Below are 23119 nucleotides of genomic sequence, written 5' to 3'. Positions count from 1 at the left end.
AAGATGAAATTGTATGTGGTGGTTTTGTAAGTCAACATTTCATATCGGTTGCGTACATCTGTGTGCAGAAACCCGTACTCTCATCCAGACAAACTCACAACTTTTCTGGATGTGTTTGTCCTGTACGAAAATGATGCAAAATGCAAACTTTCGTCAGGCAATTGCATCGACCAATGAGGCTATGCTACACCTCGAGGTGCAGCAGAACAAAGTGTTAGAAGAACTGCGAACCGAAATCAAACAAAACACAGCGAAAATCAATCCTATACTTAGCCTGACACCCCGCACTCCAAAACGTGTAGGAGAATTCAGTTTCTCTTCACAGCTTGCTAAAAGGAATAGAATTGATGGTAGCAATTCCGAAAAACCGCAAACTATACGAAAAGAGCAGATAGGGAGCAAAGAGGATGATCAAAGCTTCGTCGTACCCTTGGCTCGACGCGAGCAAAAATGTTGGTTGTATCTCTCACAATTTGACCCCAGTGCTACTGCAGATGACATTTCACAATTGGTAAAGCGAAATTTGGAAACTGAGTCGGAGGTACAAGCGGTTAAGCTCATTCCTAAGGGTCGAAAACTTGAGGAATTGTCCTTCGTTTCCTTCAAGGTCGGTGTACAAATGGATTTAAGAGAAAAGGCACTGCTGGCCACGTCGTGGCAAAAGGGTATATATTTCCGAGAGTTCGAATTTGCTCGTTCCACACGCCCTGAGGTCTTTCGTTTCGAGCCCTAGTCTCAATTTGCACGCACCCGTCATCGTTTCTCCGCCAACGTTCTCAAATTCTCCCACCTCCTCTACGTCCGTTTCTTTTCCTGGAACGAATAAAGCAAATCAGACTCGCTCCTATGAAGAGTTGCGTATCTATTACCAAAACATGAACAGCATCCGCGGTGCTAATCGATTGCAGTCAGTGTTCTTGTCGTCCCTCGAACATGACTATGATATTTATGTTTTCTGTGAAACCAATTTGGATCTCTTAATTACGAATCAAATGATATTTCATGAATCATACGTTACATACCGTTGCGATCGTACATTGTCCAATGCCGATAAATCCTCTGGCGGCGGTGTTCTTATTGCCGTGAAAGCCTCGCTCGCTAGCTCCATCGTCAAAGAATCAATCTGCAATGAAGAAGCCACAGTGAAAATATCAATTGGAGATATTGATTTATTTGTGTGCTGTATTTACTTACCTCCCGACGCAAGCCTGGCACGGTATAGACCGTATACCGAGAGCGTTCGCAGCATGGTTGAAGTAGTGAGTCCTGAAAGCAAATTCATCGTTGTTGGCGATTTCAATTTGAAAAACACTACTTGGTACCGTGAAAATGAAAATGATCTTCATCTCTTACCTCTACAAGTTCGCACACCGGAGGAATCCATCACTGTTGACGAAATGTCTTCCAGTGGTTTGCTGCAAGTGTGTGGAATACCGAATCAAAACAATCGCTTTCTCGATCTTATTTTCACTAACGACGAGGAGTGCGTTCAAACTGAGCTGTGTGAACCTTTAGTTCAAAATGAAACGCACCACAATGCGATGATGCTCACCGTTAACTACAACAAGCTCATTTACGACGAGGACTCAACAATCGATCAGCCAACACGCACGCGACTGGACTTGCAGCGGTGTGATCACACTGCTGTCATGCAAGAGCTATTAGCCGTAGAATGGAGTGACATTTTCATTGAGAATGATTGCTTCGACTCACAAATAATGAAACCTATGATCGATTCCATGGTAAGCTTCCTGTGCTGCTTCGAGATGTTTGATTTATTAGGTAGTGATTTTCATCATGTGAGTAACGCTGTTGATTTTAACGTACTGGCATTTTACGCTATCGTATATGAAATTTTTTCGAAGCACTGTCGCATTATTAGTAATAAGCCAGGAAGTGCTAGGTACCCAGAATGGTTTGATTTCGATACAATACAGCTAATGAAGACTAAGAAGAAGCTCTACAACAAATTTCGAAAAAGTAAATCTCATCATGACGAATGCATGTATAGGCAAGCTAGAAGTGAATTTAAAAATAAGCAGCGATCGCAGTATAAAGCGTATATGCACGAACTACAACTGAATATTCAGGGAAATCCAAAACTATTTTGGAACTATGTACGGAAGAAGCGACGTGACACAGGAATACCAGTAAATGTGATGTACCATTCAAAAAAAGCTGACTGCTCTGAACAAGCAACTGAGCTGTTCGCTGATTTTTTCAATGCTGTTTATTCAGAATGTAATCAGATTGAGGCACACGAAATCAACACATGTAATGAAAGGTTCCCGGAGTTTTCTTTAACTCTTGCCGAAGTGCGTCAAAAAATAGAACAGTTGGACATCTCCAAAAGCACCGGTCCTGACGGTATTTCGAACTTTTCGGTCAAGAAGTATGTTGATGCATTTGCAGTACCTTTAAGTAGTCTGTTCAACCTGTCTTTACGTTGCGGCAACTTCCCAATACTGTGGAAAATATCGCATATTGTATCAGTCCATAAAAAGGGTTCCAAGCAAGCAGTGGAGAATTATAGAGGTATAGCTATTTTATCGGCAATACCAAAAATGTTCGAAAGCCTTGTATACGATCGACTCTATGCGTGGATTGAACCCAGGATTGCAGTTCAGCAGCATGGCTTCAAAGAAAAACGATCTACAACGACCAATTTGGCAGAATTTGTGTCGAGGACAACGCAATGGATGATGGACGGTCTGCAAGTGGATGCAATTTATACGGATATGTCAAAAGCATTCGATGTAATTAACACTAACGCCATATTGTCTGTCTTGGGAAAGCATGGCATTGAAGGATCAGTACTTTGTTGGCTGCGAACATATTTGGAAAACCGGATTCAGTACGTTAAGGTTAATAAATCGAGATCTAAGCCGTTCCGAGTAAATTCTGGTGTACCGCAAGGCAGCCATTTGGGCCCTTTACTCTTCATCGTCATTATGAATGAATTGCCGAGTTTCCTGGAAGGCGCATATATTCTTATCTACGCTGACGATGTTAAAATTTTCTTCCCAATACGTCGTTTCGAGGACTGCTGGAATCTTCAACGAAATCTTGATCGCTTCTCAAATTTCTGTGCGAAGTTTGGCCTAAAAGTTAATGTATCAAAATGTTGTGTAGTATCGTTCTCCAGAAAGATTAACACAATTAATTTTGATTACCGGGTGAATACAATGCTGATAAATCGGACAACGTGTACAAATGACTTAGGGATTGAATTGGACCGTGGATTAACTTTTGTTAATCACACAGAAAAAGTGATTGCGAAGGCAAACGCAATGTTTGGAATGATCAAACGTCTTGGACATGATTTTGATGATCCCTATACTATAATCGCCCTCTACGTCGGACTGGTCCGTTCAAGTATAGAGTATGCAGGCATAGTTTGGCAACCGTATTACGAAACACACAAATCAAGAATCGAAAGCATACAGAAATTTGTGCGCTTCGCGCTTCGAAATCTGGGCTGGAGAGATGCTTTACCCAACTACAACTCGCTATGTATGCTGGTTGGGCTCGATACATTAGAAACCCGGAGAAAGGTAGCTGACGCGCTCTTTTTAAAGGATATTATTGACGGAAAATATGTGTCTCCTTACTTGTTAGGACAAGTTACTTTTTACGAGGGAAGAGTAGGTTTAAGATATTCTCGACAATTTCAAATTCCCAACAGATTTCAGAACTATGCTAGAAATGAACCGATGTATCGTATGATGTCTCTGTATAATGCAAACTGTGAACGTTTAAATGTAATAATGTCTAGAGAACAAACCTAACATGGGCTTAGTCATAGTTTTAGTTGAATGACCAATGAATGTATGTATTTTAGAATAAGATAATGGGCATGCTGCCTACCATCAAATAAATTAAATCAAAATCAAATAAAGCCTCCTTTCAAGAGGCTCCAGGAAGCCTCCTTTCAAGAGGCTCGGAAGCCTCCTTTCAAGAGGCTGGAAGCCTCCTTTCAAGAGGCTCAGGAAGCCTCCTTTCAAGAAGCTAGGAAGCCTCCTTTCACGAGGCTCGGGAAGCCTCCTTTCAAGAGCCTCGGGCAGCCTCCTTTCAAGAGGCTCGGGAAGCCTCCTTTCGAGAGGCTCGGGAAGCCTCCTTTCAAGAGGCTCGGGAAGCCTCCTTTCAAGAGGCTCGGGAAGCCTCCTTTCAAGAGGCTAGGAAGCCTCCTTTCAAGAGGCTCGGAAGCCTCTTTTCAAGAGGCTCGGACGCATCCTTTCAAGAGGCTCGGAAGCCTCCATCCAAGAAGCCTCTTTTCAAGAGGTTCGGAAGCCTCCTTTCAAGAGGCTCGGAAGCCTCCTTTCAAGAGGCCCGGAAGCCTCCTTTGAAGAGGCTTGGAAGCCTCCTTTGAAGAGGCTCGGAAGCCTCCTTTGAAGAGGCTCAGGAAGCCTCCTTTCAAAGGCTCAGGTGCCTCCTTTCAAGAGGCCTGGGAGCCTCCTTCCAAGAGGCTCGGAAGCCTCCTTCCAAGAGGCCCGAAAGCCACCTTCCAAGAGGCCCAGAAGCCGCCTTCCAAGAGGCTCAAGCCTCCTTCCAAGAGGCTGGAAGCCTCCTTCCAAGAGGCTCGGAAGCCTCCTTCCAAGAGGCTCAAGCCTCCTTCCCCGAGGCCCGGAAGCCTCCTTCCAAGAGGCTCGGAAGCCTCCTTCCAAGAGGCTCGGAAGCCTCCTGCCAAGAGGCTCGGAAGCCTCCTTCCAAGAGGCTCGGAAGCCTCCTTCCAAGAGGCTCGGAAGCCTCCTTCCAAGAGGCTCGGAAGCCTCCTTCCAAGAGGCTCGGAAGCCTCCTTCCAAGAGGCCCGGAAGCCTCCTTCCAAAAGACTCGGAAGCCTCCTTCCAAGAGGCTCGGAAGCCTCCTTCCAAGAGGCTCGGAAGCCTCCTTCCAAGAGGCTCGGAAGCCTCCTTCCAATAGGCTCGGAAGCCTCCTTCCAAGAGGCTCGGAAGCCTCCTTCCAAGAGGCTCGGAAGCCTCCTTCCAAGAGGCTCGGAAGCCTCCTTCCAAGAGGCTCGGAAGCCTCCTTCCAAGAGGCTCGGAAGCCTCCTTCCAAGAGGCTCCTTCCAAGAGGCTCGGAAGCCTCCTTCCAAGAGGCTCGGAAGCCTCCTTCCAAGAGGCTCGGAAGCCTCCTTCCAAGAGGCTCGGAAGCCTCCTTCCAAGAGGCTCGGAAGCCTCCTTCCAAGAGGCTCGGAAGCTTGATTAGATTTTGTCAACAGTGAGCACGCATGTTAACAAAAAGAAGCGACGAAATTTGTGCCCTTTTTTTTGTTTCGCGATAAGATGAATATACGTTTAGTGCGATGGACATCGGAACGTTTCTCCTATATAAAAGCATGAAAATATGGGAATATTAAAATATGAAAATAAGAAATCTCTAAATATGATGTAATAAAAAATTAAAAAAAATGAGGGCATGAAATTAAAAAAAAAATAGATACAAAATAAGAATTTTTAAAAACATAAAATCATGAGAATATGAAAATATTGAAAATTTGAAAATTTAAACAGTGATATACATAACAGTATAAAATTATGAAAACATGACAATATGAAGATCTGAAAATAAGATGCGTCTGTTAGCGAATCTCGATTTCCATTTTCACGGGTTAGTCAATATTTTGCAACTGGAGCCCCTTAGCATTAGCTTTTTTGCGACAAAAGTTTTAACTTTTTTGATAAACCAGGGTTCAGATTGGTGTCACGCCATTGTGTCTGAATCTAACGAATTGTTTTTTTTTGTTTTTGCTGCATCCTGTTTTTGACGTAGGATTTTCAACCACAGAATCATATCTTTAGTATATTCATTCATTAAACTCTCATATGTTGCGTTGCTGACAATGCTTATGACTTTTATTCTAAGTGAATTTACAACTGCTTAATATCCACAACATGATCTTCCAATAACCGTGTAACTGAATATTCAACATTTATGATCACGTGTCGGTAGCAGAACATGTTGACATTTTTTTCCAAACAACAGACATGCTTTCCAGGCGCATAGAATTCTTTCACACACTTTTGGTCCTGGCCTTCAGTTCTATTACGTTACGTGAATTTGGTCCACTGGTTGGTCGTTGGAGTTTGTTGATAAAACGTCCCCCATAGTCGTCCATCGAACGGTAAAAACCTACTTTGTCTGAGGAATGGCAGCGAAAATTGGGGCAAACGTTTGCTCTCGTCAGGAATCGAATGAGTGCGGTCTGCCAACCAACGACTACGACGACCGGTAATTCCATTGCAGATTCCGATCCGTCTTCCTCGCCAGCATTCCCATCGACAACTTTTTGCGCCTGCTACCTACAGAACTACTGCGAAACTACGTGCCGCTCCGTAAATGGAACAGTCATGACGACGAATGCGACCACCACCGCCAGTCACTACCAGCAGCAGCAGCATCTGTACAACCAAAGGGACGTGATATCGGTCGCCTAGCTCGCACGTGCTGCTCTGTTTTAAGCAGCGCTAGGATGACGCGTCGTGATAGGACTTTTCGATTGTTCGTGGGCCGTGTTGAAATTTCGAAGCCGTCCTCGGCAATGACTGCCATGTCAATACCATCAATCAAAGCAAGCAATGAATTGGAAAATTGTGATGAAACAGATTTCTAAAACCATCCAAGTAGCCCTTCCCCGATAAATGTTTCACTTTACAAATAGGTTGCCATGGGCCACGGTTGCTATTTGCTGGATGGAAGATGGCATCCGAAGCTCTCGAAAGCTTTTGAGAATTCCGGGAAAATCCACTTGCCCGAAGGAGAGAGTTCATAATGATTGAATCTCGCCTCGAATCAAGAGTCTATTTTGCGACCCCCATTACAGCGCTGGCTTCCAACCCAACTTGAGCAAATAGACTCCATTAATCCTGGCGATTTGAACTTGTTACTCTGTTGTGTTGGTCGTCTGGCTGCCTTCTTGACAGCAACCGCCATCGTCGTCATTCGACCGAGTCGACGACGATGACAGGGCATGACACTTCGAGTGCGTGTTCAAAATGTGGAGGAACACAGTCTGGTGTAGGCGCTGGCTGATCCTTGTTGGCTGTTTCACCAACCGGGGAGGCAGAGAGTGTCCTAATCAAATTCATCGCCATGTTTATCCCCAAACATTGTCCATGGTGTGCGGAAGAGCCATAGACCGACCGATATTCCGGATGCGTGAAAGTGTTTTCTCCTTGAGACACGAACGGTGATCGGGGTTGGAAAAGCGTTCGGAAGTAAACAGCTCATGGCAGTGTAAAGTTGTGCCAGGCTCAAAAACAAACAATCACAAGGCACGAAAGCAAGCGACCATGCTCCGGATCCCATTTCCGCATCAGACGTGGTTGCCTGAGTCTGGAGAACAAAAAAAAATAACATCAACATCAGCAGACCTGCTGATATGGACAGGATACGGCCGACACGAGCGGCCGAGACGTGGAGTTGGTTGTGGTAAAAATATAAATGGGCTTTACTGCGTTGCCTCCTCCCGGGGCTACCGTGCCGCACCGTTATGAATGGGACAGGCCATCCGAGAGGAAAAACACTAAATTGAGAGTTTATTCATGGAACTTCAGACTGCTCCATATAAACAACAAATGGAGACATGAAGAGTGGAATGTATTTTTTAGGGATTTTAGTACGGCATAAGCTGATGAGTAGGCGGGTGAATAGAATGGATTCCTGGGCCTACTTTGCTTCCCGGGAATTACGTTCTGTGTACGTGGTTGTGTATTTTATTATTATCCATGCTATGCTTTTCAACAGCTTCGTTAAATACTTGGGGATTTCTTCAGTGCATGGCTGGTTGCTCATTCAAACTGATTATTTGACTAATGGAGCGCAACAATATTTAGGAAATAATGAGTACGGATATTAGTCATGTAAATAAAAGTAATGAGTGTGAGGATGGTATTATCATAAATCAACTGGAAATTTGGAAAATATTTGTAGTTTGCCAAGAACATCTGAAAACATCAGATTGAATTTGCAATCGAATAGAGCCCCTCACCTTATAGGAAATCGAATAAAAGGACATAACCGCTAGGCTAGTAATATTCAATAATTATCATGTTTGAGAACCTGACGTACGTATGCACAGCATCTGAAAGATTTTACTCGAAAATTTTTTGAAGATAACCACTTTCTTCGATGGGATTTGATCCAACGACCGTCAGTACGCTAGACTGGTGCTATTTCCATCACCAAAATCTATTTTCTCAATCAAGATTTTTAGCCCACGGCTGGCTCATCTTTCAGACTAAAGTACAATGTCCATGTTCAAGGTGTGCTACAGATGAAGATGGTGACTAAGAAGTCATCCAAGCAGCTACGTTGTCTAAATAATAGATGAGGGCTCAAGACACGTAGAGAGTTAGAAGTTTCATGGTCAACCACTCCAAGGAGTTTCAGAGCTCATCGTTATTCATATCCTTTCGGCCGCACTCGACCAAGAAACAAGGGAGCTGTGGGAAGCTACGATCGAGCATGGAGAACTACCCACTTATGACGATACAATTGAATTCCTATGAAAATGTTCTCTCATTTTGGAGAGATGTGAGTCAATCCTACCAGCGATGCCTGCATCCAAGCAAGTGCCTGCTAAGCCGGCAGCACTCAAAAATCTCTGTAGCAGTGACCCCATCCAACGAAATCATCTGTGAATTGTGTAATTGGGACCATCCAAATTGCAAGTGCAATGCCTTCAAAAACATGAGCATTGTTCAACGGCTGGCAAAGGCTCGATATGCCAAAGTGTGTTTCAATTGCTTGCGCAAGGGCCATATGATTCAAACGTGTCCATCGCAGCGCTTGTGTGCGAAATGCAACAAGAAACACCATAGGGTAACTGTACCAGTTTTTGGCCATGTTCCTAATTTGGCCAGTCATCGTAAGAAAGTAGCGGTAATTAACAAATTGACTGCCATCGAGCCCTAACGAAGATCTCATCCCGGATCGAAACGTCGGCGATGAAGTAAAACTGTCAACGCTATTACCTATGACTGAAAGCCAATCCGAAAATTAAGTTACAAATTTCACAGTCGTAATCTACTTGAAAAACCTACGGTTTGTTATAAATTATTGGCAACGTGGAATCAGATCAACAAGAAAATGAAAGTGTATCGGTGACTACATCTTATCTCGGTGGAGAAATTATTCGGGCTCCCAAACAGGTACTTCTTCAAACGGCAGTGATAGATGTTTTTGATGCACGTGGTCGTCCTCATCTATACCGTGCGCTATTGGATTCCGGGTCACAGGCACACATCTTGTTGCAGGCGATGCTCGGGATGCCAATTATTAAATGCAACAAAACTGTTGTTGGTGCGAATGCAATGAAGAGACTTGTAAATAAGAGGATGAACGTGAATTTGTCGACAAGATACTGCCACCTCCAAGACATATCTGATCGACAAACGGTCGGGGTTCAACCAAATCACACCAAGCGCCAACGAAAAATAACCCATTTTTCTGCTCAAACTTTCGTTTAGCAGATTTAGTTAGTCGCAAATCTTACCAGATATCCCTCAATCCAATAACTGAGGATATCCTAATGCAAATGTACGCTTAAATTGATGTGAAACTATTTTCGTTGTCCTTGTACGAACAAAATATCACCAGTCAGTCGAAAAGCCGCTTGGTGCGATTTGGCTGAACCCCGACCAAACAGGAATCGTTCAGTCTGCAGAGATTAACGTGTCGTCGTGGAATATACCTTCTGAGAAGAAGTGGAGAATTTCATGCAAGCATATCGACGGGATGAATCTGACCGATTTGTGGCTCATATGCCATTTCGGGAGGAAGTTGAGGAACTTGAAGACAACGGAATTCTTGCATTGAAACGATTCATTGCCTTAGAAAGGAAACTGTCACGGAATACTGAGCTGCGTAATGAGTATCTTGCGTTCATTAGAGAGTACAAATTACTTGGTAACTCGATAGTTCTTCCAAAATCCACTGCAGCATATTTGAGTGTTTCTGAAATGCAAGCTGTGTTGAAATGCATTGTCAAGGCGATTCAAAGGGTGGAGAAATTCGCAACATAGAAAATGGAGCAGTTCCTCACCGATTGGAAAATCTTAGATCCTTCCTTGATAAGGATCAGTTGCTAAGGGTAGGAGGTCACTTGCAAAGGTCGAACCTATCTTAGGTTCGAGCAAAACATCAGCTTCTTTTGCCAAGTCACCCACTAACCGAAATGATTATCAGAAAGATTCATACCGAAAACATGCACATTGGACCTTCAGGACTGCTAGCAATTGTTTGACAGAGGTTCTGGCACTTGAAGGGTATTTCCATGGTATTTTCCGAAAGATTCCACGCAGATGTGTTCCATGTTTCCGAGCACAGTCTAAAGGTCTCCAGCAACTTATGGATAACCTTTCTAAGGAGCGCGTTAACGTAGCAGCAACATTTGAATATACGGGTGTCGACTACGCTGGTCCCGTAACTGTAAAGCAAGGGAAATATCGTCCAAATGTTGTAAAGTGCTACGTCGCTGTGTTTGTGTGCATGACGACGAAAAATTTGCATCTTGAATTAGTGTCGGATCTTACCATTGCTGCACTGGAACGCTTCATCAATCGTCGTGGTTCAGTTCGGAAATTGTTCTCCGAACTTTGTTGGGGCTTCAAAAGAACTTCATCAGTTTTATAAGAATCTTCAAAGCGAAGCCCACTGCCGAGCAGTCCACGATTTCTTGATAGCTAGATAGATAGAATGGCCTTTCATCCCTCCCAGAGCCCCAAACTTTGGAGGTCTATGGGAGGCGGGGGTGAAAAGTGTCAAAACGCACCTGAAGAGAACATTACAAAACGCAACCCTAACCTTTGAAGAGTACTGAATAGTGCTTACCCACGTTGAGGCTATATTGATTTCTAGGCCCTTGTTCAGCGTCTCCGATAATCCAGATGAGCCTTTTCCGTTTACACCGGCGCATCTGTAAATTGGAAGACCATTGGCGAAGCGGCCATATTTCTGATGCCAGCATCAAAATCATCGATTAAATTAATTCGAAAGCGTAATCATAGTCGACGAAAAACTGCCATTAAATAGGTATCATGATATTTTGGCGAAGTAGAGCGCTTGGAGCCGATCGAAATATAAAAATTGATTAAGGTGACTCGGGGAAGCACCCCAAGTAACCAAAAGTTCCTTTGAGAGTGCGTTTTTCGCTTAATCAGATTCACTGAGCTGCTTAAACGAAAAACGTACTCTTAAAGAAACTTTTGGTTACTTGCGACTACACAACGTGCTATTTTTCCTATCTTTTGTCTCTTTCTAGCATTATCACCTCGTAACTTTGGAGCGGCGTATTTCGGTTTTCAGTTGTTTGATGTAGGGACAAGGCAGGTATTTCCGTCCATCGTCATAGGGGCTAAAACCATCGAAAGGAACGTCCTTTAGCTAGAACTCCACTATAGCAGAACGTATCTCCTGAGCTTACGATTTGATACGGATGAGTTTGTCAAAAAAGTTTCTCTTTTATTGGTTTTCGAGACTATGACGAAAAGACGAAAATACCTGCCTAAACCCTAACTGGAAATGCATCGGCATGTAGATTGCGAGTAAGCACGTGCCGCTTATACTTTTATAAATCATATTTGTTGTACCAAAAATTAAGCATTCAATGATGAAAATGATGACGATTTGATGATTGTTCCGGCTTCCCGTATCCCCTTAAAGGCATCAATATTCTTGATGAAATATTGCGAGAAAAGAGAAAAATTCTAACTTTGCGGAGCAAAGAAGAAGAAGAAGCAGACTGAGTGTCGGAAACTTCAAAATGGCATGCACTGTACGAAAAGTGTTGATATTTCTTGATATTAGGAATATTCGAGAAATCTAAAATGTTTCTAAATCACATAAATATATGACAAAATGCCTTCAAAGTATCATAAAACTTGTTTAAAAAATATAGCGGCATGTAACACTCGTTTAAAGTTGCATATTCCCGTTGATTTTAATAATCAACATTCACACCGAAAAAATAAACCAAAAATTTTTACCGTGCAACAAGTGATTTGACGTTTGCGGAACAGCTTTCCGACAGTCGACCGTCGGACCCCGGTTCGAATTTTTCAATCTTCTCGCAATACACCTCGCATTCATACTTTCGCACAAGTGATCAAAAAATGATGAGAAATAATCAAGTCCTTTTGAAAAAACCCAATTTATTTCACCGAGTAGTGATACTGCCTTTCTCGTATTTAGTCAAGACACCAACCTTATTTATCTGAATTTATCCGGCCCGCGGGCCGTACGTTGGGCAGCCCTGGTTTAAGCCGTTTGGCAGCGCAGTATAATTACTTGACACTTTACCGGTCGCTAATAAACGCGCTGCTATAACAGTAGCTCGACTGACAGGTGACCAAATTTGGTAGCGCGATAAGAGCGCTGCTATTTGATGAACTGTCAACTGTCAAACGTCACCGGAACAGAATACAGCAACCAAATTGAGAGCCGAAAATAGTGACCGATGCGGAAACGAGTAACGAAACTAAAATGTGTGCGTGCGCGGGTGTTTAAAATGCTCGCGACCGGTAATGATGCTCTGAGAGTTTTAGTTATTAGAGGTTTAGTTATTGGGGATTTTTTGAAAATTTTCCATTTTGCGGATTCCGTTAAGTTCTTCCGCAGCTGTCAAAGTTCTTCCGCAGGCTTGAGAACCTTTGAAACACTGAAACAAAAAGCAGATAATTGGTGTTGTCATCGTAGTATGCCATGCGAAACGACAGATAAAATGTATGATGTGACAGTTGCGGCAGTTTATAAATTGAACCGGAAAGCTTTCTCTGGAACAGCAATACAAGAAGACTTCTGTCGCGTTAACATTTGATAAGTTTCATTGGAATTTAAGTATGAAATAAAGTCTGTCCAATCTTTGACTAAAAACACGATTGTTCTTGCGGAAAGAATACAGTCCATATATTTTTTAAAACCGGGAAAATTTAGGCCGGAATAAGTAGCTACCTTCTCATCACTGCATTTATCGATCACTTTTTCAACAAAATGTTCAACCCCCATTTTCTTTATAATGGAACTACTGTCTGAGTGATCAGCAAAAAATATATTTATCAGTATCTGAATAAAATTAACAAATGAAACAGAAACGGTTTAGAATCAAATACCCATCCATGTCTTTTACGTTTTCATAAATAAAGTTTAAAAAAATAACAAATTATTGTCGATTTCACCAATTTGAAGAGTTATGTGTAGATTGTGATTTGCCCGCTTCTTTTTTTCACACTCACTCTCATTTCGGGTTGATCGATTTTTGTTACTGAAATCTACCCAATTATAACCAATTACTCGTTAGTCACATGTAAGCATGTACACTAAATCGATTCCCGACATGATTTGACGTCTATTTGTTTTCAGATTGAGCACTCACACACAAATATTATACACGGAAAATCAAACTTTTTTGAGTGTTTTGAGTGTGAGAAAAAAAATCTCGCAAAACTCTTATAAAGTGCAAAAAGTGCAATACGTTTTCAAATTCCTTTAGCGTAAACATAAACACCAGTTTTACAGTTTGTATTCGAATGTATTGGTGAACCTAGGTTGGATGTCGATAAATCGGCAGAGCGAACTTCATTCATTTTGGGTCGGATCTTGTGCGGATCGCGATCCAACCTGAAAGAAAAACCGAACGTTTTGACAGCTGTTAGAGCGGCTCCGGCGCAGAACTAGGTTCGACCCAGCAATAATCGTAAACGACATAAAATACGTATTAGGAACTAGCTCTGCGTCGAACACGTCGTAGAACCGTGGACACGTCGTTATTTTGGGTTGAGTTTTACGAAAAGATTAGACACCGGCTCAAAAAGAGAAGAAATCCAAACAAAGGGTGTTCAAGGCTCATTTCGAGCTAAGAGCGACCAGCGAGTTCACCGGACCTGAACCCTACGAACTTCACTGTCTGGAGTATGTTGCAGGCCGGGTATGTTCTAAAACATCATGTTTTTTGTGCAAGTCCTGGAGTGACATCTTGTGGCGTCTGGTAAAATACCACAAGAGCACCTGCCAGACCGTGTAATTCTGTTTGAGTGCGGTATGTGGCTATAAAGAAGATAATGGTTTCTTTATGACCCAGCACACGTGTTTCGTAGTAGCCAAACTATCACACGGCAGTGTATTAGAGGGTGGGAATCCTCCATCCGTCATTGGTTCTACCCATTGAACCCTCAATAGTTCTCCCGGAACTGCTTTTTAGTATTATTTCTGGGTACTGCAATACTTACTTCTTTTTGGTGCCTCTTTTCGATGTTCTGTTTAACTTCTAAACGCTTTGGACCCATAGTTCGTGCACTTTCGGGCATTTAAACTCCCTGTTTGTACCAGTAAGCATACCAAACCCCTTGAGCCCTTTAGATATTTGCCTTGTGCCATTCAGAACGACATCTATTTTGGGTAATTTAACTCTCAACGTGCTCACAATCTACTCAGATAGTCCCCGGTGGTGGATTTATCCTACAACAGCTAGAGGTGAGCCTCTCAAATAAAGACAATTCAATTAAATTTCTACGAAGCTCCCCGAGTGCCGAGGTCTATCCAGAGATTTCGGGTGGAGATAGCTTCCAGTTCAATGATGACCCGACGTCCCGAAGCTGGTGCGTTTGCATGAAACGATCAATTCAACTAGGATCGCTGATGACCGATTTTCAATGCCCTTGAACCATTTCTTCTTCTTCTTCTTATTAGCATTACATCCCCACACTGGGACAGAGCCGCCTCGCAGCTTAGTGTTCATTAAGCACTTCCACAGTTATTAACTGCGAGGTTTCTAAGCCAGGTTACCATTTTTGCATTCGTATATCATGAGGCTAGAGCACGATGATACTTTTATGCCCCGGGAAGTCGAGACAATTTCCAATCCGAAAATTGCCTAGACCGGCACCGGGAATCGAACCAAGCCACCCTCAGCATGGTCTTGCTTTGAAGCCGCGCGTCTTACCACAAGGCTAAGGAGGCCCTTGAACCATTTAGCTCCCAATTTAGTCGATGAGCTAGAGATGTGCGCCGGTCCGGAAATCATCGGCTGTGGTGTTTATCTGGTTTTGCTTGGTAGCGACGGCGTTTTCGGCGTGATAACTGCTGAAACAATCACACAATAATATGAACATAGGAGCCTTAAGGATCAGTAACTCTATAATGTAATTCTTTCTTAGCTGAGGTTATATTTGGAAGTTTTCATTATTTTTCTGGGTTCAAAAGTATCATCGTGGCCTCATCATATACGAATGCGAAAATGTTAACTTAGGACGTGCTTAATCAATACGGAATTCTACCATTGTGGGCGAGAATATTTTACAAAAGCTTTGCTAAAAACACATTGGGCCCTGGAAAAAAAACCAAGCGAATCGATTTGGTGAAGCAAAATTTTAATAAAAGACACCACTATCCAATAAGTGTTCACAAAAACAACATCAACAACTTTGTCACAATTCTTCATTTATTCTTTTCCTCTTGGTCTCCCAGCAACCGTCATTCCATACCCGCAAACAGCAAATAATGTCACCGTAGCCAACAAATTAGTTTACATTCATAAACAAGTGTTTCCATTCGCGGTCTCATTAATTCGTCCAATTAGCAAAACCAAACATTCTCCATGGCAATAATGTCAGCCTGAATAGCGCGCTTAATTTGCTCTAATCGGGCGGATTGATCCGCTGGATAACTGAAAAACCCTTTTTTTGTTACCCTCCTCTGTTGACTACAGTCGTAATCCCGTCGCCTTGGTTCACTTTGCAATCCCGGTCGGTGCCCCTAATTTTCATTCATTCGCGATTAATGCTGCTTTTCACTCTCTCACTCGAACGTCCATTCCATATTCAAAGCAACCGTTTTCGTTTCCTTTCTTGATAACGGGGCTGAAATCCGACAAACCAGCTGCTACTTCCCCAACCTTTGCCCCCGTTTCCGTGCTGCCGAGTCCATTCATTTCGATGAAGGTCCCTTAGGTTGGGTTAGGTCAAACATTTGTATCGATTTCGGGATTCCTTTTCGAATCCATCTGGTCCGATGCTAAGTATCCCCGGAGACATAATCGTTTTCGCCATCGTCGGTCGAAGTATTGTGAACGACTTTCCATGAATTGGTCAAAAGTCCGTCTCACTATCAAATCTTGGATTTAATCCAAAGCGGCACATGAAATAAGTGCCACATCAGCTGCTGCGACTTATTTGAATGGAATGCCAATTGACAGCACGCAAGTGTTCTCGAGCCTTGAGCAGCATAACCTCTCCAACAATCTTATGGTCTCTTAGTTCAAGCAATTTAATGGTGCTCTATCCTCTTACTTGCCGGCGGTTGCTTAGTAGAAATGATGGGTAAACAAGGAAAGCATCAACGGGGGGCAATCGATTCCATCCCAAAGGGCTCCCCGAGGCCTGAAACGTCTTCGTTAAGTGCTGTTGTCTCTTCCCCTCACCACGCATCGTCAACTAGCCGAATCATCATTCGACTTTCTGCCATTGCCATTTCTGGATTTGGTGACTGCGGGTGGATGAAGAAAGTCCTACAGTGATTTTCAAAATTTTGTTTGGTTTGGATTTGTAAAACAAGCTATTGTAGATCATAAGGCGAATAATTTTCAGTACACAAAATGTTTATATTTCAGGTTTTTCTCGTTTAATGAATTATAATCTCTCTTCGACTGGTGGAGAAAAGGTGGGGCGGCTGTTGTACCTGTGCCATGTCCTTATGAAAATTTAACAACATGCATTAACTGCCGTTTCAACACACCAAATAATTAGAAATCTTACGTAAGGACCACGTATCGTAGCCTGACATGTTTAAGGACATAAACGAAAACCTTCTTTCGGACGAGCGTGAGGCGATCCACTACGAAGAGCACCGAAATGGCGATATGGCAGAGAACTATGGCGAACTTAGGAGCATGCGCGAACAACATACGTTTTTCGGCTCCGGATCTCCAAAAATCCAGGAGGAGACTCCACAGGACGTGCGTCTACACGATTCGCTAACGGCATGGCAACGAAGCCCACAATAATTTTCACAAATGTGGGCAATTCCTGATAAACTGAGCCATATCTCTTTACTATGCCTCTTTGGAAATATTTTACATAAAATGAGTCCAATTTCGTTGATTTTAGTGCACTCTGACCAAATATATTGTCAAATAGTTCTAAAATAAAGGGGAAATGTACGTAACGCTAAAATTGGACTTTTTCAACCCCCTCCCCTATGTCACACTTTTGTATGAAGCTTCCGAAAATTTTGTATGGATCGTCACACTCCACTCAACCGCCCTCGCCCCTCTAAGCGTTACGTAATTTGTGGATGTTCCCAAATATTGTTTTTCCATAACTCGCGGCTTATGAAAACACCTCCATTCGATTTTCTTGGAATTTTTTAACTTAAACATGCGTTTCTTTGTTGATTTTTAGGAGCTCAGTGATATTGGTTACCAACTTACAAGTATGAAGGGAGTTGGGATAAACTGAGTCATGCCTTCATTTACAGTGTCGTTAGGTACATGGACCTCTTTTCCCTTAATTTTTCGAAAAATTTGATACAATATGAGCCCAATTCGGTTGAACTTGGTGCGCTTCAAACAAAGATACTTACTTGATGGGCTACAGCTCTTCCATGAACCTACGCCGAATGGAGTATCCTTCTCCACTGGACTCGATCCTGGGCCAATCGTTCCAGTCGCCCTGAACATTGAGCGCCCTCAGGTCCTCTTCAACTGCAAAAAGCCATCGCAAATCCAAAGCCATCAAACACTCCGAAAGCTCTCCGATCAGCCTCCTTTAACGTCCATGTCTCATGGCCGTATAAAGCCACCGGAAGAATCAGAGTAGTATACAGCGCGAGTTTTGTTTTCGTTTGCAGACTACGGGACTTAAGCTGGTTACGAAGTCCGTAATAAGCCCTATTTGCAGCTGCAATACGCATTTTCACCTCGCGGGTAACATCATTATCGCACGTCACTAAAGTTCCAAGATACACAAATTCTTCTACCACTTCAAATTTTTCACCATCCAGCACCATTTCGCTACCACCACCACTAATGAACCCACGTTGATTGCCAGCGACCATGTACTTCGTTTTGCTGGTATTGATCGTGAGTCCAATCCTCGCTGTCTCCCTCTTAAAAGGCACAAAAGCCTCTTCCACGGCACGGCGATCAATTCCGATAATATCGATATCGTCCGCAAATCTCAGGAGCATATGCGATTTTGTGATAATGGTACCGCTTCTTTGCACACCAGCTCTCCTAATCGCTCCCTCGAGCGCTATATTGAACAGTAGATTCAAGAGTGCAGGGTAATCCATCTTAGGTAACAAATGACGTTGATCTTTCATTCGCATCCCTTATAATTGATTTCGATCCGTCCAACGTTAAACGAATCAGCCGTATCATTTACGCTGTAAAAATCATGTTCAAGCATAATTTGCCATAATTCATTCCGTTTCGGTGAATCGTACGCCGCCTTGAAATCAATAAACAGATGATGTGTCTGCAAGTTGTACAACCGGAATTTATCAAGGATTTGTCTCAGGGTAAACATTCGATCCGTCGTTGATCGGACCTCACGAAAGCCTGCTTGGTATTCGTTGACGAAGGACTTTTCAAGCGGTCTCAATCTGTTGAACAGAATACGGGACATAATTTTGTACGCCGAATTAAGGAGGGTTATTCCTCGGTAATTGGCGCACTCCAGTCTGTGCCCTTTCTTGAAGAGAGGGCAAATGAGGCCGCCCAACCAGCTAGCAGGCATTTCCTCGTCTTCCCATATTGTCGACATAATATGGTGCAGAACTTCATAAAGCTGCTCACTGCCATGTTTGAGAAGTTCAGCCGGGAGCTGGTCCTTCCCGGAAGCCTTATTGTTTTTCAGCTCTTTGACAGCTTTTTTTAACCTCATCTAGTGTAGGTGACTCCACAGCTTGACCATCGTCGCTAATATTTATTATGTTCACCGATGCACAGTCACTTCCACTATTCAACAAAGTCTCGAAGACAGATAAAACTGAAGTGGCTTCCACCTGGCAGCCACTTCAGTTTTATCTGTCAGCAAATTCCCTTGTTGGTCGTTGCACATGACGGGAGATGGCGCTGTCTTTCTCCGCATGCCATTGACAGACTCATAAAACCTCCGCATATCATTCTGCTGCTTTTTTTCTGCGCCTTACTAATAACTTGTTCTTCGTACTCTTTTTTCTTCCTGCGGTGGGTTCGTTTTTCGGCTGCTCTTGCTTCCTTGTACCGATCTCTATTCGATCGAGTACCCGACACCAACATCCGGCTTCTGGCAACGTTCTTCTCGTCTGTCACTCTCTGACACTCCACATCGAACCAACCCGTCCTGGGTCGCCTCTGTGCAGTGCCTACCACTTCTCGTGCTGTTGTGCTTACCGCTCCATGGATCGACTCCCATAGATCGTTGATGTTGTCGCTAACATTGATTGCACTTATCCGTTCGTCGAGCTTCTGGCGGTACTCAGCTGATACTCCTTCCGCCGACAATCGCTGGATATTGTAACGCATCGTTCGCTGTGATCTTTCGTTCGATACAGTTGACAACCGTAATCGAATTTTACTGACAACGAGGTAGTGATCAGAGTCAATGTTCGGACCTCTGAATGTCCGCACATCGATAACATCCGAGAAATGGCGCCCATCCACCAGAACATGGTCTATCTGGTTGCAAGTTTCACCATTTGGGTGTCTCCAGGTGTGCTTTCGGATGTTCTTTCGTGCAAAGTAGGTGCTACTGATGGCCATCCCTCTGGCAGCAGCAAAATTTACTAGCCGTAGGCCGTTGTCATTGCCATTCAAACAAAGATATTGACATATAATTCCTAAAAATGGGGAACAATAGTCCATATTATATTTCTATGGCACGTGCGTGCGGTCTATTAAACCTCCTTCAATAGATTATTTAGAGTCACTTACTTATTCACCTACCCACTCACTATCTCGCATACTCACCTACTCACTAACTCACTCACTTTCTCACCTATTGATTAATTCGTCCGTTTTTCTATTCTTACTCAAATAATCATTAATTTGTTCTCTCGCTTACTCACTTCCCACTCACTCGCTTACTCACTTATTCATTTGCTCACTCACCCAATCAGTCACTCACGGCTTCAGACTCTCACTTACTCACTAATTGATTAACTAGCCCTTTTATTAACTCACTCAATAACTCGTTCCCCTCGTTCTTAAATTTTTCTCACTCTCAAGCTTTCTTCATCATCTGATTAACTCTTCACTCACTCACTTATTCACTGACTTAATTACTAACTCACTTACTCTCTTACTAACTTACTTACTTATTCACTCACTTCCTCACTCACTCATTAACTTACTCGCTCACTTACTAGCTAACTCTTTACTCATTCAATCATTTGCTCTTAATTACTTGACGTTCGCTCACTTACTCACTCTCTCATTTACTCACTCGCTCACTTACTCACTCACTCATTTACTCACTCACTTACTCACTCACTTGCTCACTCAATTACTCATTCACTTACTTAAGCAGTCACTCATTCTTTCATACGATTGTATTGGTTTATCGCGTTCATTCACTCATTTGTTCATACTCTAATGAACGAAAATCTTCCATTCACTTGTTCGCAAACTCACTTACTCACTTGCTTACTCATTCACTTATTCACTCACTCACCCACTTACTCAATCACTCACTTACTAACTCAATTACTCACTTACTCACTCACCCACGCACGTGGGAAATCTGCACCCTCATCAACTAGCATTTTGATCGGATTCTACATACAGTTATATAATTATTTTACGGGTGTACTGGGGTCGCTTTTTTCGGAATTTGTTTTTGGTTGTTTTTGACACTTGGAATTAATAAAGCTTTACGTTTATCGCTCGAAAAAATCTACAAAAAATCAAGGATAAATTAGGCGAAATTGATGAAAATCAACCGTGTAAAAAATGAGCTCGGTGTATATAAAGGCCATGTTATCCTTATCCCTTATCCACAATAACCAGAAAACAAAGCAATTTGAGTGGTTTCAACAAATAAAACAGATTATTTCGGCTAGATTGGCAAAATACCCTTATGTGAGGCGCCCGCAACACCCGATACGGACAACATGACCCTATTAGATTCATGGCATCTATATTTAACGAAAGGTTCCATCAATTCGACTTTGTAAACCCTGCTGGTTTATGATTAATAATGTTCTATTCCTTTTTGTAAGATTCCTGACTCTATAGGCTGAATAGTTTGTTTTGTTTTTTTTGTGCCAATGAAAACGACTATTTTTTAAGAATTTGTGATTTGTACCGAAAACTGTTTCTAATTGGGACGAGCTCGGTGATCTAGTGGCTACCACTTCTGCCTTACAAGCAGGAGGTCGTGGGTTCAATTCCAGGCTCGTCCCTTTTTCTACTTTGTAATTCTATCTTAGTTCTTTCTGTGTTTCACGTTCTACCAAAACTTTTCCTACTGTTACAACCTTCCACGCAATCCCACGTCCCTCAGCATTCGCAAGGACGTGGCCAGGACAGATCTCGACTATTGGAGAGTGCATTGCTTCCATCTAAGAGATAGTGATTAGTCCCAAATTAATATCTGTGGTAAGGGATGAAAGTGATGCTACTTTCACACAATAGTCTTGGCTTGTACAACCTACGAATTTGTGCGAATTGCTAATGCTAATGTATTGAAACTGTTTCTAATTTAAACTTCATTAAGACATGGGTCAGATGAAGGTGAATAGGCAAATAATAATTAAATAAGAAAAAAAGAAAGAAGGAAGAAGAAGAAGTAAGCAAATACCAAGGAAGAAGAAGAAGAAGAAACGAAGGAAAAAGTAAGAAGAAAGAAGGAAGAAAAAAGAAAACACGAGAAAGACCACAAAGGAAAAGGGACGAAGGAAAAAGGAATATAGAGGGAGATAGAAGGATAAAACGGAAGAAAGTAGAAAAAAGAGAGAAGAAAGAACAAGAAATAAGGGAAAGAATAGAGAAAAAGCAAGAAGAAAGAATGTATAATAAAAGGAAATAAGAAAGAAGAAAAAAGGAAATAAGTGAGGAAGAATAGAAAAGGGTACAAAATAAGAAATGGTGTAAATTGGAAAGTATAAGGATTAATTAAATTGTCATTGTCACATCCCACTTCTCACTCCTCGGTTTTCAGTTTTCACTTCTCATTTTTCACTTCTCACCTTTCACCCCTCACTCCTCACTTTTCATCTCTCACTTCTTTCTGCTCACTACTCACCTATCACTTAGCGAAGATCCACAAATTACGTCACGCAAAAATTGACTTTTGTATGGATCGTCACGCTGCTCTGAACCCCTCTCCCCCCGAGAGGCGTGACGTACTTTGTGGATGGCCCCTTAGCACTTCTCATTTACTTTTTTTCTGAAAAAAAAACACTTCTTACTTTTCACTTCTTATTCCTCACATCTCACGTTTTACTTTTCAATTCTCAGTTCCTCCCTTTCACTTTTCATTCCTCACACCTTGCTTCAAATTTCTCATTTCTCAGTTTTCTTTTCATACTTCTCACTCCATCTATCTACTTCTCAATTCTCCCTTTTTCTTCTCACTTTTCATTGGTCATTGGTAAGGGATTTTTCAACGAGGAATTTTCGGAGGAGGGACTCACTATAATTTTTGTTAGAGTAACTTCCAGGGAATCTTGCAAGTGGAATTGCTGGTGATGGAGTTTCCCAGATTTCGTGTCTCGCCAAGATGTCTGTCAGAAGAAAGGAAAAATATTCTTAAAAGATAGGAAAACAAATGAAAAGATTAATGTATCTACGGTTTCGTGCAATATGGGTACAACTCGAAATCTGTAAATGTACAGAAACGAAGTTTTAAAATTTTCACTCAAAAAAAGAAACTCATATTTTTTGTGATTATTTTGAATTTTGGATATTTTTGCATATGATTATTCAAATCTCGCCTGATTTTTTAAAACGTCGTATGTCCAAAAGAGAAGCTCTCTTTGTTTACTTTTTCTTTCGATTACTACACGGCTATAGACGGCTATCACAGACAAACAGACATAACACATTGAACATTCACTCATAAAATTCATCGTCGTTCAAATACTAACAACATTTGTTGATTTCAGTTAGTTGGGCAAATCACGAACCAGATGGCGGTAGTGAGCA

The 23119-nt window shown here is 42.3% G+C and overlaps 1 protein-coding gene and 1 long non-coding RNA gene across 2 annotated transcripts in view; one reads left to right on the top strand and one right to left on the bottom strand.

The window, feature by feature from the left end:
- The window catches only part of LOC134213920 (uncharacterized), a 417536-nt gene that overhangs the window by 350849 nt on the left and 43568 nt on the right, over window positions 1–23119 (top strand). The gene's annotated exons all lie outside the window — the stretch shown is intronic.
- Window positions 552–1125, bottom strand: LOC134213903 (uncharacterized). The gene is made up of 3 exons (XR_009979562.1): window positions 1023–1125; window positions 870–955; window positions 552–813 (listed from the first exon to the last, which is right to left on the bottom strand). It is a non-coding gene; the product is annotated as an uncharacterized LOC134213903 (long non-coding RNA).

The sequence above is a fragment of the Armigeres subalbatus genome, chromosome 1 (genome assembly GCF_024139115.2).
Source record: "Armigeres subalbatus isolate Guangzhou_Male chromosome 1, GZ_Asu_2, whole genome shotgun sequence".
Lineage (NCBI taxonomy): Eukaryota > Metazoa > Arthropoda > Insecta > Diptera > Culicidae > Armigeres > Armigeres subalbatus.
The sequence above is the reverse complement of the archived record's forward strand: the minus strand, read 5'-3'. Positions and strand labels throughout refer to the sequence as shown.